General features: G+C 35.8%; 1 pseudogene across 1 annotated transcript in view; it reads right to left on the reverse strand.

Annotated features, from left to right (window-relative positions):
- Positions 1-6443: 6443 nt before the first annotated feature.
- Positions 6444-16466, reverse strand: part of LOC308435931 (olfactory receptor 5M8-like) — a 50617-nt pseudogene continuing 40594 nt past the window's right edge. Inside the window, exons 2-3 of the transcript in view lie at positions 11851-11926; positions 6444-6644 (exon numbers count right to left, since the gene is read on the reverse strand). The product of the transcript in view is annotated as an olfactory receptor 5M8-like (transcript). The remainder of the gene's footprint in view (positions 6645-11850; positions 11927-16466) is intronic.

Consider the following 16466-nt stretch of genomic DNA (forward strand, 5'->3'; position numbering starts at 1 on the left):
AAGTGTTCTTTCTCTAATTTCTTTCTAAGTCTGTTTATCATTTGTATAAAGGAAGGCTGCTGTTCAGTTTGTGTTAATTTAATATCCAGACAGTTTTCTGAAGTAGTTTATCAGCTGTAGAAATTCTCTGGTAGAATTTTTGGGGTCACTTATGTATACTATCATATCATCTGTATATAGTGATACCTAGAAATATTCTTTGCCAGTTTGTATTCCATTGAAGTCCTTTTGTTATCTGATTGTTCCAGCTAGAACTTGAGGTACTATATTGAATAGATACAGGGAGAGTGGCATCTTGGTCTTGTCCCTTATTGTAGTGGGATTGCTTAAAATACCTCTCCATTTAATTTGATATTGGATGCTCATTTTGAAGTATATTGTTTTTGTTATGTTTAGGTATGGATATTGAATTTCCTATCTCTCCTATATTTTTAACATGAAAGGGTGTTATATTTTGTCAAATGATTTTTCAGCATCTAATGAGATGACCATGTGCTTTTTGTCTTTGAGTTTGTTTATATAGTAGATTATGTAAATGGATATTCATATATTGTTCCAACGTTGAATCTTCACAGTGAAGCTTATTTGATCATGGTGAATGATGGTTTTGATGTGTTCTTGGGCTCAATTTGTGAAAATCTTCAATAACCCCACATCTTATAGAAGGCAGATATCCATAACATTTAAAGAACTCAAAAAGCTAACTAACTAACACACACACACACACACACACACACACACACACACACACACACACACATCCTAAGCAACTCATTTTTTAAAAAGGGGGTTATAGAACTAAACAGAGAATTCTCAACAAAGGAATCTCAAATGGCTGAGACGTACTTAAAACAAATTCAAATCAAAACAACCATGAGATTCCACTTTATACCAATCAGAATGGCTAATATCAAGAACTCAAGTGACAGCATATATTGGCAAGAATGTGGAAAAATAGAAGCACTCTTCTATTGCTGATGGAATTGCAAAGTGGTACAACTACATCAAAAATCAATCTGGAATTTCTGTAGTAAATTGAAAATATATCTAGCTAAGTTATAACCCTCTTGGGCATATACTCAAATGATGTCCTACACTGCCACAGAAGCACATGTTCCACTATATTATAGCAGCCTTATTTGTGACAGCCAGAAGCTGCAAACAACCCAGATGTCGCACAATGGAAGAACAAATTTTAAAAATGTGGTTCATTTACACAATGTAATATTATTTAGCTATTAAGAATAAGGACATCATAAGGTTTACAGGCAAACAAATAGAACTAGAAAATATCATTCTGAGTGAAGTAAATCAGACCCAAAATGTTGTCTATGGTATTACTCACTTATAAGTGGATACTAGCCAAAAGAAGTAAGAAATAACCAGTATACAATCCACAGAATTCAACAAGGTTCACAAATTGAAGGGTCCAAGTGAGGATGCCTCAATCCCACTTGGAAGAGAGAAGAAAGCAATCATGGGGGAGAGGTTGCAGAGGGAGGAAATGACTTGGGTACGAGAAGAGGCAAGGACAGGAAAAGAGGAACATGATAGAGGTATTGAGGTGGAAAAACTTGAATAAATTCCTGAGGGCAAGCAGAAAGAAAAGAAATTGACAACCTCTGTATGTAGTAGTTGGGGAGACCAGAGACCTGGGAGGTGAGATACTCTCAGAACTCAGAAAGAGGGAACTTAGATAAAATCCCCAAGAGTGCAGAGAAGGAACTTGTAGAGTTCACCTCCAGTAGATAGACAGGGCTTCAAGTGGAGGAATAAGGTTGCCATCCCATAGTGGAAAACTCTCACCTAGAATTGTTTTCATATAAAAGAACTTCAAACAAAAATAAAGAAAAGAGTAAAAGAAAGGAGCCCCCATAACTTGCTCAAATTGGGATCTGGCCCAAGGGGAAGCTCCAAAGCAAGACACTTACTGATACTAGGGTGTGCTTATAGACAGGAGCCTAGCATGGCTGACCTCCAAGAGGCCCAAAAAGCAGCTGAGTCAGATATATGTACTTAACCCCTAACCAATGGACAGAATCCGGGGATCCCTGTTTTTGAATTAGGGAAAGGAAGAAAGAAGCTGAAGATAAGGGTGACCCTATAGGAAGACCAGCAGTTTCAACTAACCTAGGCCCCTGTGATCCCTCAGACACCAAGTCACCAACTAGGCAGCATACTCTAGCTGGTCTGAGGCTCATGACACATACATAGCAGAGGTCTGCCTGGTCTGGCCTCAGTGAAAGAAGAGGCACCTAACCTTGGAGAGACTTTTGGACCAGAGAGTGGAGAGGTTTAGTGGGGTGGTTAAAGTGTTGGGACATATTTGTGGAGGGTAGAGGGGAACAAGTATGGGATGTGCAATATTCAGAGGGTGGACCTGTAAGGGTATAACGGCTATACTGTAATTACAAATTTAATAATAATAATTATTATTATTATTAATAATTATAACATTGAGGCAAAAAGGAACAAAATTCATAACTTGACTACTATCTGAAATTGACAATCAGGTGGGACTCAGCCTTGCTCATTTGCAATCAGATGATACCCTCAGATTGATACTACCACAACTGACTAATATTATGAACCCTTAAGTTTGTGTCTGCCATTGAATAAATTCATACTTGGGGAAAGCTCTTTCACCACATCATGGAGTTACAGATCCTGTCTGTGATATAGGGATAATGTCATGATACAGGACAGAAGAAAAGCAGTCTTTTCTCTTATACTCTGAAAGTCATATTCCAAACCTCTATATCTATTGATGTGTCTCCTAAGACTTCCTGAGCGATGGTGTTACAAATGTAGGTGCAAATGAGTGGCTCCCACTATTCTACTCTCACATTAGCATGCTCTTTTTCCTTTCTCTCTTTGTAGCATTTTTTATATCCACAGCATTCTCCTGCTCATACCATTTCCCAGTTCAAGGTTTTTGGATTCACAGACCTCATGAAGCTTTCTGGTACAGAATTTCTCATTTGCTGTCTCACTCTGATAGTACCCTCCATGATTTATATCGGTGCTTTGGGGAATTTCTTGTGTTGTGATAGTACTCATTTCAGAGTGAGTGATGACTTTACCTATCACTGTAAGGTTTCAAAGAAAGATAGCAAAGCTCTTTCATTCCATATGTATATCTGTAAGTAGAACCTGCTTTCTGGAAGAAATGCACGGTTGCATACAAGCTTGTATTGATCTATGGTAGGAATTCAAGCCACTAGAATTGACATATAAGATTAAAATTTTGATTCAATAGCTCTGGAAAATATAAGAACCCTGAATCCCAAGTTACTTTCTTTTCCTTAGAAAATCTACTACTTACATCTTACTTTGGGGAACTCAATTTTTATCTTTTACGTTCACTAGCTCAATATAAGTTTGTATATAATTTGTAAATAAATTTATAACTTTCTCAGTTGGATCCAGCAAAGAAACCTTGATAAAAACTATCTTTGTAATGATAAATTAGCAGGATATTAAAGACAGAATCAAGAACAACCCAGACTACATCTTGCTGCTTCCTATTTCTCTCTATCTAGATGTTTCTCATAAATTTCTCAAATCATGTAAGAATATTACAACCTAAAATAACTCATAGCACAGTGTTTTAGTTATGTGTTGTGCCTTAGATTTAAATTAGAACCATTTTAGAGAAAAGCTACATTTGTGCTTGTAATGATCTTTGAAAGGTTTTGAAATAAAACTGTGAGATTTGTCATTTTCTTTGACTAAAAAGAATAAACAAATTTTTTCAAACACTTTCAGTGTTGTCTTGAATGAATAGCCAACTTCATTTTCAAGATTTTTCTGCTATAATATCATCTTCAGATAGTTCGACTTTAGGTCTGAACTTAGGTGCTATATTTAAAATGAGAAATTTCATTTTCTGTTTACACATCACATATACTTTACTCCCAGAATCTCTTTTTAATTTGTTTGATCCTAGCAAAGAGATTGTGTCTCTAATGCTTTCTGCATCTCCCAGAAAGATATGATATAGACCTGGAAATCATTCTCCTGTAAGGAAAAACCGACTGATCCACACCTTCCTTTCTGGACTAATTAAGGACAAATGTAAATAAATTTTCTGATTCAGCCTAAAGATAAAGTTGTGTGATATCAGCGATTTGTTTAAGTTTAGCATTTGGGAGTGGATGGAGGAATTATGGTACCTTGCAGCCAATGTGACTTTATAAAAATGGCAGTCTCTCTTTCTTATACATGTAAGACTTTTTCTCTTTTTTGTATACACTGATAAATTATTTCAAGTGTTCTGTAAGTGTTAGGCACTTTGGGTGTAGAGTTTTTGCACATCAAATAAAAATAAAAAATTTAATAAGAAATATGCACCCAAAATTATCTCATATTTTTTAATTTTATTCCAAAAGTAAAGATAATTATTATGACTACTCAGCAAAATTGTTGTAAGAAGTTTTTCATTGCCCCTTTTCTTGTAATCCATCCATCTCCCCTTTGCCATCTGTAGCACTTTTGGTGACCCAGCCACAGAACTATACTGAAAAAAAAATTATTATTTTTTTTTTGCATCAAAGATGTGTTTGTTCCCTTTGTTGTGTTGTCCTCTTGCAGAATAACTACAGTTGTCAAGAATCACTGTTCCAGTTAAGGTCTCTCTGGTAGTTCAAGAGGACAAGGAGAGTTAAATCGACTCACCTGTTGTCAGTATCTTACTGCATGGCTCCCAGATACCCTGTATCATGATAGTTTCCATCCACCAGGCTTGATCAAGTTGAATGTGACCATGAAATGCTTCCTAGGGTTTTTCCTTTGTCATTGTCTTTGGCTCTTTTTCTCTTCCTATGTGTGTGTGCCTGTGTGTATGTGTGCATTTTAGGTAATTTGGCATTAAAAATCATAAAAAATACCCTTATTGATTGAGATGATAATTTCTAGTTTCTCATGTTTACCTATTATAAAATTTCTACCTTTTAGATTTTTATTACAAATTGAAATGATACAATCTTAAATTATTGTGGAAAAATGAAGGAAATGAACTATAAGACATTTTAAATAATGAAAGACTGAACTTGGTTAAATATTGGTAAAAAAATTGATTTTCTATAAATATATCTATGGATGCCAAACAATCTAGTCTTCCTTGAAATTATCAACAGGTAATTCATAACACTTATATGAGAAAGTAAAGGAACTCAGAGAATCAAAGCAAGTTTGAGGAAAATATTGAAATTTGAAAGACCAGAAATTGGATTTTGACACTTCTAATAAGCATTGAAATCAAGATAATGTTGTATTGGCAAACAGTATATGCATGTAGAACTATAGAGTTGAATAGAGAAGCAAGAAAATTACATATATAAATATAGTTAATCGAATTTTGACTCTAAATGTAGCCTCTGTATACAGAAAAGCATATCACCTGATTATATATAAACAAAATTATACAACTGGTAAATTGGTTCTATAGTTGAAAAAATTGGAATTATTGTTCCTTCTGGAATCACTAAATCAAGAACTGAAGGGCAGGCAGGACATGAACTAAAGTTGGATTTTATAACATCAAAGTCTGAATTACATAACTGAACGCATATTCAAAAATCAATGAAAATATGACAAGAATTGTATATTTTATTGAATCTAAGTTTTGTAACAGATAAAAGTTCAAGTTGAAAAATTGCATTTTAAAGACCAAGCAAAGCAATCTAAAAGGGAAATATGAGAATAGGAAAATATTTTTAAATACATAGGTAGAATGAACAACGATTTTAGGGGCAGAAGGCTGAGAGTGCACCTGCTTAAGGCATGCTATTGATTCTTCTGTCTGATTTTTTTTTAAGTTAAAAATTTTATACAGAGGAGTGAGATATAGAGAAAACAAAGAAGGTCCACAGAATATCAACAAAAAGATTAAAGGGATAGAAAATAGTCCTAGTGAAGAAAGATAAAAGGTACATGGACTATTTTGTGTAATTTTCAGAACAGAAGTTGAGAGATTGCTTAACAGCCATCATTGCCATTTATAAAGGAAAAGTATGGTGAACACGGAGACCCCTGAGGCTAGTGGTGTTTTGAGCTCCTCTAATTCATTCCCCTCTTTTTTTTTTTTTTTTTTTTTTTTTTTTACAGGGATAGCACCAGTGCCCAGGGAAAAGGAAAGTATATACTAAATAGTTTGTGGCTCGTTATATGATTAAACTTGAATACAGGATTCAGATAGAACAAGAGCCTTTTTATACAGCCAATAGCATATATAGCTGCAACATAAGACTCCATGAAAGTTCAAGAAAATGTTAACTTATTAATGCAAAGAATATGAAACCTATTAGAACCACTCACCTTCTTGGTGCTTTGCTCATATACCTGTATTTCTAAAGTCCATGTCACCGAGATGATGGTCACAGAAATTCTTATAAAGAAAAACATTTATTTGGGACTGGCTCACAGTTTCAAAGATTTAATCATTATTGCCATGGCAAGAAGCTTGGTAGTGTGCAGGCAGCTGGAGAAGCAGTTGAGAGTTCTACACCTGGATCTGAAAGAACTCGGAAATGAATGGCATGCTCAGCATGGTTGAGCATCTGGGATGTCAAATAAGTGACCACTTCTTCTAATAAGGCCACATCTACTCCACCAAAGGCCACAGCTCCTAATTGTGGCACTTTCTGTAAACCCATGGGGGCCAATTTTATTCAAACTGCCACATAGACTAATCAGATTCTACTTATTCTTGTCTAGGGTTTATTTGACCTAGCAATCCTAGGGCTCCCTTGGCTTTATCAGGTGTTTTTTTCTGTGGTTCATTTGAAAGGAAAATAAACACTTTGTCTCAAAAATCATAAACATGATGGTCTTTTGTATATTGTAGAATATCAGCATAAATTCAGGGCTTCTAAAGTAACTGTACAGTCATGAAGAATATCTCTCTGACAATTTATTTGAAAGACTGAAATGGGTTGGTTGAGGACCTTTAATAAATCACAACATTGACCACATTACACTTAAACTTACTAGACATTCGAAATATACATCCACATTTCCCTATAATGTTGTTTATCTTTCATGTCTTTTCTGGATATTTATAACTATAAAGGCATTTAAAGTAACGTTGTCAAAAAGAAATATTTGTATTGAAAAATAGATCCATGAGAATTATTTATTTTAAGCAATTTAATTACTAACACAGATAACTAGCATTTATAAGACATTAGTTAGGTAGTTTGCATACATTATTAGGTTTGATGTTAAGAACCTACTGTGGTAAGCAGATTCATATTTTTCTTTTACAAATAAGAATAGCAGAAATATATGTCCTTAAATGGTTTCTACCCAAGTTCAAACAGTCACAATGTGGCACTTTTGGAATCTGCCTAGTTGTGTCTTATCCTAGAGTTATGGTTGGAAATGTCACCGTACATGTGCATTAATCAAGGTGAATATGGAATGAAGGGCACCTCACCGAGTAGTTGACAGTCCTTTAATTGTCCTTTAAGAGACAGAAGAGAGGGAAGAATCAACCCCAATCCATCTCAGAACCTTAAAGATTCTTGGGTCCCCTTTGTTTCAGTCAGAGATGAGAAGAGGGGAAACAGAAAACCAGAGTCAACTAAAGGAAATGTTTTTCCTTTCATGTTAAAGAGATTTTTTTTAACACCACTCATGGAGATAAAATAACTTTCCAGGCTTAAAATGCCTGGGGGGATTGGTGAAAATGCTTAGCTACATGCTTGGCATGGCCTCCTGGTCAGCCTGCCCCAAATTCTCTTCAAGTCTCCTGTGCTGCATGCTCTTAAATAGCCAATGTAGGTTACTGATGAGAAACCCGGTGAGTTTCACCCTCAGCACACCTATTAGAGAGAAATAAAAAAAGAAAAACAAACCCAAACAAATAAACAAACAAAAACCTGGTCTTCAATTATGACTTGCCAACAGATGGAACTCATGGGAGGCCCATAAGGAATTTGTTTTTTAAGTGACACTCCAGGAGACATTTATTAACAAAATAATTCACAGCCACCAGAATATGAGGAAATCACCATGTGTTTTATAATTTCAACCATCTTAAATTTTCATGTATTGGTTTTAGCCAAATTTGATTTTAGGATTATGTTATAGATACAGCCATAACTAACAAATTTTACCCCAAATAACCATTATCTATTACTTGATTTAATAGAGATTCTTTTAAAGATGAACACACTGGTTCATTTCTTAAACCCAACGTTCAGGAGGCTGAAGCAGGAGGACTGATGAAAGTTTTTGGGCAGCCAGGGTTTCAGAGTAAGACCTTGTCTTAAACAAGACACAATGAAAGGAAAAAAAACGTATCATTTAAGTTAGTTAAAAGTGTATTTCAGTAAGGACCTTACATTTTTTTGTATTTTCTTTAATTAAAGCAAAATTACTGATGAAATTTCTGTCTATATTCATTTTGTAACTAAATTTTAGTAGAAAAACAGTATAAAATTTTAGTAGAAGATGTGATTTGGAGTTTGATATTTTCTTAGACTAAATAATATGAAGTGGACTTCTTGCTTGGGATCCTAAGTAACTGACTTTATGAGGTGATTCCTATGGTAACAGGAGGGGGAAACCCTATGCTTTACAGTGTTCTGTGTAGCTCAGTAATGGTGTTTGGGAAAAAGACATGGAATGTCTTGGAGTCACGTGTTAAAGCCTAGGTCCCCCAGCCCATAATGCTATTTCTGAGGGTTTTGGAAACTTCAATTAATTAAAGAAGTACATCACTAGAGGCTGTTCCTTGGAACTATCAAGTTATCAGCTCCCCCCTCTTTCTCAACCCTCCTCCCAAATGTCTGCCATTATGGGAACTTTTCTGGTTGATCACATCCTCTATTCCATGATGTATTGAACCCTCTGTAACCATGAGACAGAACAAAATTGTTCTCATTCAGTTATTTCTGTCTGTTTTTTGGTTACAGCTATACAAATGTAATTAAAATGGTATTAAGTATATCATTATAATGTTAAAATTATGGTTGGTTATGTAGGTAGAACTGTATGGCACATAGTGTGATAGTTTTATATATACATATATATATTTATATTTATATTCATATTCATATACATATACACATAAACATACACATCCATATACATATACATATTTATATACATATACTAATAATATCTATGTCTATAAATGAGTAATTTTTATACACATTACCTCAGATATTTGTCATTTCTCTATGATGAATGCATGAAGATCTAGCTAGTATCCTCTTCTAGTTTTGTTGGACCTTGTCATGATATCGCACAGGAAAACACCAGAATGTATTCTTCTTTGAACTAAAACCTTGTACCTATTAAGCAACATTCTTTGACCCAAATGACTCCTTCGTACCCCAATCTCTGATAAGAACCATTTTACTGTGTTTCATAGATCAGACATTTTTAGAATCCATGCAAAATTGTCACCATCAGGAATGCATCAATAATAATAATAATAATAATAATAATAATAGTGCCTTCTTCTGAAGCTGGTGGGGCATATGTTTATGCTTGTGTACGTATATCCTCAATTTATAATTGTCTGTGGCCCACATAAAAAGTACATGTTAAATCGTATCGTTAACATTAGGCAATAGCAATTGTTATTGCTTCTCTGCTGTTGTTATTAGAAGTGGTCATTACTGACGCTATGGGATAATAAACACAGAAGTAGTAAGCAGAAAGTTAGACAGGGGCATTTAGAGAGCATTGTATGAAAAAGGACTGCTGCTAGCGGAAGAATGGTCATTCACAGTTTTCTAAACTACTGGTCGACCAGACCCAGGTTAGGAGAGCTATGAAATGCTGAAGTGCTGGAAGGGTAATGAATTATTTTAAACCCAACACAGGTAGCCATAGCTTGAAAACAGTTGCAGAACACTCTGTAGGACCTCCTAACGGAAGGTAGAGTGTCCAAAGCATGTTCACTTTGTCACAACACAGAAATCTTTAAAACATAAATGTTCCTCTGTTATTATGTTCATTGTGGGTCCAGAGAGCCATGGGATGGCAGGAGGCAGTCCAGACTAATAGAGGGGTTGAGGTATGTCCAAACCCCAGAAATATGTCCCCAAGGTCATCAGTAGGATCATGCTCCTCCTGCTCCATGCCTTCGTGTTCTGGTGCATATACCCCAGTGCCCCACAGAGGAGGCCATATATCCCAGTATCCAGGTTAAACATCCTCTCCTCATGAAAGGTCATAACTCCTGGCAGCTGGATGTCCTCTTTATGAAAGCGAGGCATCCTCAGTACCCTGGCCCTCAACCATTATGTGCACTCCTCTCTCCCAAATTTAAGCAGCCTTTGTTCTTCCTGTTAAGTGGGTTTTCTCACTAACGCTGTCCCCTGAGGGTTTATTCTCACTGTGCTCACAGAAACCTGCAGTCTCTTCTACTCCGGGTCATTCTAGCATTGGTTTCCTTCTCAGGAGCCACTGGTTGTGATAATAGACCTATCACACAGGGACGGGAGGATACAGAATCTTAAAGGCACTAGTCAATACATGGAAATATTTGTACACACAAAAAAAATCAACGAATTACTACAACAAGCATACTCTATGGTCCTGACTACTACCTGGCTTGCCAGAACTGTCTGTAGAACTAAGAGAGCAAGTGGAGACTGTTTCTAGTCAAGCAAGAAAGTTGACTTTTAGCTATGTACTTGATAGGGCTAGATGGTTTTAAAAATTTAAAGTGATTGAAGTTTTCTCTAAAATCACATTGGCTTTAAAGATGATCAGTTTTATAAATTATTTCCTATGAATAAGGATGGGAAGGGTACATCGGGATGACTAATGAGGGCTTCTTTTCTTACCAATTTCTATCCCAAAATAAAATTTAAGTTCTTAAGGCCTTCAGTATTAATGAGTATTTATTTCTCTTTTTCTTAGTTAAAAATCTGAGCATTTCAGCACAAGCAAAGCCGATGACAATCTTATTTAAATAATTACAATGTATACCTTTAGGAAATTATGTTCAAAATAATATGTGTATATGTGGAATGTGGAATGTGTGAATTTTTTTCCCAGGTGGGAAATATATGAAAGAAATTGGGATTTGCATGAAAGAGAATTTTTTTCACTTCCCAGTATCTTTCAATTGTCAGTCACAAGTCTGTTTATATATAAGATGAGTGACATCTAGTCTTATGATCCTTCATGTCCTTGTCTGTTGATTGTGCAATTTTTACCTATTTGACAGGGTTGCGGAGTTCATGAGACCTGATTGAAACTGATGAGCCACAGGAACAGAATCAGAATATAATATTTCTAACTCCCGTGGACAATTGGTAGGGACAGGGAAATGGCAGGAATAGCTAATCATACTTTGTGTGTTAACTTGTGTGCATTTTTTGTGTGTATACAGACATGTTCAGATGCATATACATGTAGGCAGCGAGGAGCATACATACATGTGGTTGAATTTGGCCACAGAATCAGGGAATGATAGTTTTGAATCTCTGAGTTCATTAGCTCATCATTTTTAGCTCAGTCTCATGAACTCCATAAACTATGCAAAGCAAAATGCTGAGCTCCAAAATGGCACCACCACAAGACCTCAGTGAACAGGACTTATTGCTACTAGCAGGATTACTGTTATTATTGAACAAAGAGGCTGAGGAAACTGCATCTCTGCCCTTCCTTCTTCCAATTTCAGATCTCCATGACACTGGGTTCCAGGACAATTTCAGAGGATGCAAAAGAAGCAAGTGAATATCTGCAATGGCTGAGTCCAAAACTGTAAGATAGGTGGTATGGAAGGTAAGTTATTGAGTCCTGTGTCAAATGTAAACTGTGACGATGAAAGTAAGAATCGCCCTTGATCTGAACTGAAATGCCAAAGAGCTATATACTTACCCTTGTGAAGACAGGGCTGGGGGAGGAGGTAAGGGATGTGGTACTGTAGGAGAGTCGACTGGGAGGGGAATAAAATCTTGAGTGTAAAAATTTAAAAAAAAAAAGCAAATAAAAGGAAAAAATAAAATAAATCTTTAGGAGCACACACATTCACAAAATGGCCTAACCTAGATATTTCAGGTCATATCTGATCTCTGTTTGGGCTATGCTAAAAGCATGTCAGGTAATTCCTAGCTAGATGATGCTTAGACATTTGTGTCCCCCTGAGAAAGCCTTATTACTTCATTTTTACAAAACTGCTAACAAAGTTCTGATTTATCTGCAAACATTTATTTTAATGCAATAAACATGGTCAGAAACACAAAGGTTAGCACTAAATGGTACAGGTTCCATCTAAGCCCACAGTTTTCTGATTCAAACATTTTCCTATTTTCACTAAGCCTGAAAGTCCAGTTCTCTCAGCTTGTGCTCATATATACAGAAGTAGATATGGCCATGTATTTTAAATATGTGTGTGTTTGTGTGTGTGTGTGTGTGTGTGTGTGTGTGTGTGTGTGTGTGTGTGTGTGTGCTTGAGGGTTTTCTTTCCTACCTTTTCTGCTGTGTGATCTTAAATTACTTACTTAGCCCCATCGTCTCCATCTGTAATTCTAGGATAAGGACTCTACATTAAAGGCTTTCACAAGCATTAAATTCAATCATGAGTGTCAAGTCCTTTCCACATAATATGTGTGTCAACAAATGGTGATTTTTACCTTTTCTATGCATTGGTAATGTTAAGTTCAAATACTATATCATGAGTATTAAACTTTAACCTGAAGTTTCTATCACTGACATTCTGAAAGTTATTGGGGTACAAAAATATATATCAAAATTATGTATTATATAAGCTTTATTATATAATTTTTAACCCCTAAAGGGGAGTCAAGTTTTGGGTTGCTTGAAGATTAATTTGGTATCCTGACACGGATTATTCAATGTTATATTTTTATCATTCTGACAAAAATGATTCTTCAGATAAGTCTGGTAACTTACCTTTAAAATTTTGACAAACATTTCTTAGAGACCAATCTATTCTGTTCACACAAGTCCATTGGAAGAGCTAATCATTTGCTGTCATTTTCCTTAATGAAAAAAATGAAAATGCAACCCATCAAAGTTACCAGGAAAACGTGATTTTATGCATGAAAGGTTTTCAATTCCTTATGTCCTGAAGGTGATTTTGTAGTGACAACTGTTCTAAAAATATTTGCTTACTTTCCTGTTATGTTTTACTTTTCTAATCAAAATTATTACCTCTTACCACATTAGTATGTATGAAGGACCTGTTGATAAACCATTCATTTATTAAATGAGCTTTCATTCATTTATTTATATAAAATCATCATGTCATTAGACACACATATTTCACATATGGATGTCATTCTGTTGGTACAACTTTATGCAACAAAATTTTAATATAAAATGTTCAACTACTGCATTTTGAATAGCATATTATGCCATACTTCAAGCAATGTTTCATCTCTTTCTTTTTACACATATTAACTTTCTTAGTCTATCAGAAAACTGTAGTAAAATACTAGGAGCTGGGTAGTTTGCACATAGCAGAAACTTACTTGTCATATTTTTCAAAGCAAAAATTTAATCTCAGAGATCAGGACAATTCACAATAGGTAAACTTCTTGTTTCCTGATTCAGAGGCAGCAGCTTGCTGTTGCATCTTCATGGGCCTCATTTGCAAGGTCACTAACAGCACTGCTGTGACCCCTTTCCATGACTGACTGACTTTCCAAATCCCCACTCTCTAATGCTATTCCAGTAAGTTTGGGGTGTGTAAAATTAAGAGGAACATAATTCTTTGCAGCATTTGTTATATTGTAGTCCTAGAATGTGTACAGATTATAAGAGACAACAATCATTACTTTCACTTAATTTTCAAAGATATATTTTCATTGTTGACAACTGATATAATTAATGAAGGCCAGAACAGAATCTACAACCCAAGGATTTGGGGTTTATAATATTCAATTACATTTCTGTCTAAATATCCAGTGCTAAACATTTCTTTGTTCCTCGAATTTTATATATACATACATATATGCACACACATGAATGTGTGTATGTGTGTGTAGCACCTATAACAGTGTCACCAGTGAAAATAAAGTAAAAGAAGAAATGTTTGTCTATCACACCAAAATGTCCTGAGATAACAATATAGATTACCTGTTTAATTATAGGTTGGTTGTCATGAAAAGTCTACCTTTTCTGCCATGCCATCCTCTAGAATGACTGTTCTTTGGGCTGCTCCCATGAATAGGCCATTGGTGACTGGTGGGTATGAAGGTATAGTTTGCTTCACTGGAAGAATCCTTAAAGAAAATAAAAGACAGAAATGGCTGCTAACAATATCACCATGATGTGGGACACACTACAAGCTTAAAGCCACTCCTCAGTGAGATTCTCTATGCCTTCTGCAGACACATTTTAAAGTGATATAACACGACCGCCAAACTAATTAAACAATACAATAACTCAAATTTTTTATTGTTACTTATTCATGCCATAAAATCAGATGCAGTTGTTGAGAGAGACCATCTGAATATCTTTTAGGATCTGTTCCTTCGTGTGGTCGATGTTTCACTCCAGCATTGTGGGCATCCAAACATCAAGTCAACCCAAACGTTTTCTCTTTTTCCTTTTTATAAAAAATTGAATATTTAATGTATTTACATTTCAAATGTTATCTCCATCCCTGGTTACCCCCTCTTCCATCCTCCCTCCTCCTGCTTCTGTGAGGATGATCCCCGTCCCACCCATCCACTCCCATCTTACCACCCTGAGATTTCCCCACACTGGAAAAACAAACCTTCACAGGACCAAGAGCTCCATCACCATCATCATCATCATCATCATCATCATCATCATCATCATCATCATCATCCTGAAAAGTGTGTTAGAGAACAGAATGGATATTTCTCTACTGCACTGATGCCTGAGGATGATACATATAGTATGCTGAATGATTAAAATACGGTTGGGTATGCTTGCATAAGCCATTCATTACAGCATTCATGGGGTCTCTGTGACGTCAATAAATATATTTTGCTTAAGTCTATTGTGTGTCTTTGTGTGTATGTTTATTTGGTCAAGGAATTAAGGCCCCTTGAGCTGGAAAAATTGTGTTATTAGCCATCGGAAGTGGGTGCTGGGGACAGAATTTATGTCCCCTTCAAGAGCAGAAAGTCCTCTTAGCTTCAAGGATGCCTCTCCAGCCCTCCGTGTTGTCTTTTAATGTTTCTGCACAATGCTGCTTTTCGTGAAAGCATGAGAGTCTCACAGGGCATTCTAACCTATTGTGATGCAAGTTCTGATCCCATGATGGGATGAAGATGCATAGTTCCCAATGATTAGTAATGTTATCAGCTGACAGCTGGGTTCCCCTTAGGAATGTTCCTCAGCTACCTATCTCCATGCCTGCCCACTTAGAATATTCTTCACCTGCTGACTGCTCAGTAGGAAAGTAAAAGTAACTCACATTCTGCATGAAAAATGTAACAACTCTGAAAATATTCCCATCTACAGATATTCTATTGAAATCTACTTACACTGTTGCTTTGCATGCTTTGAAGTTAATGAATAGATCAGGAATCTATTCACTTTCAGGGATGGAGGGGTGGATCTCTGATTAGGAGCACTATTACTCTTCCAGTGGTCCTGGATTTGAATTTCTGTACCTACCTCTGTGGTATCTTACAACCATCCAGGGTTTCCCTACTTTCTTCTGGCTTCCTTAGGTATTGAATGATCATTCACAAACATTCAGGTAACACACCAGTACACATAAAAATAAAATTAAAAAAAAAGTTATGAAAATATATTCTATTAGTTTCTAATATAATTTATGGTTATAAATGTATTTTATTTAATTACATCACTGTACATTAAATTTTATAAACCGTGATGCCCTTGTTTAAAACAAAATTTTCTACAATGGAATCATTCTGATTTTATTTGACCTGGGAATGCTGGAAAACGGTTCTATGTGCCTACCCCATGCCCGGACATACACACACTTTTCTGTCTTAAGACATTTATGAGTCACTGCGGGAAAAGAACATGGGTCTAATTCAATTTTTTGGTAGTTAAACAGTATCAGAAATGCCAACTACTGAACCTCAACTCAGCATAAAACCATACCTTGAACACCGAGTAGGCTAATGGACTGCTTCACTCATTTCTCCACCCGATTGCCCCTTTAAACTTAAACTTTTCATTCATCTATAAAGCAACATTTCTTCTAGGTGAGCAGCCCTGCAAGGGCAGGCAGGGAGGGAGGCCTCATCTATTAAGGTGACATAGTTAATCGCCTTTGACCATACTCATTTGTGGCTGAAGTGAAGTCTTCCTGGACGAGGACTGACACCTGGATATTATAGCGTGATGAACGTCTAGTTCTGTAAAAGCTGAAAGTTTAGCTAAGGATGCTTGTAACCTATCTCAGAATAAGTTACCTGACACCCCGATTGAGTAACATCTAGTCAAACATTAACATAGACTTCCAGGGAATATTCAAATACAAATAATGTGCCACACAGTATAAAACAGGAAATGTAAGA

This window comes from Micromys minutus, assembly GCF_963924665.1.
Source record: "Micromys minutus genome assembly, chromosome: 24".
NCBI lineage: Eukaryota > Metazoa > Chordata > Mammalia > Rodentia > Muridae > Micromys > Micromys minutus.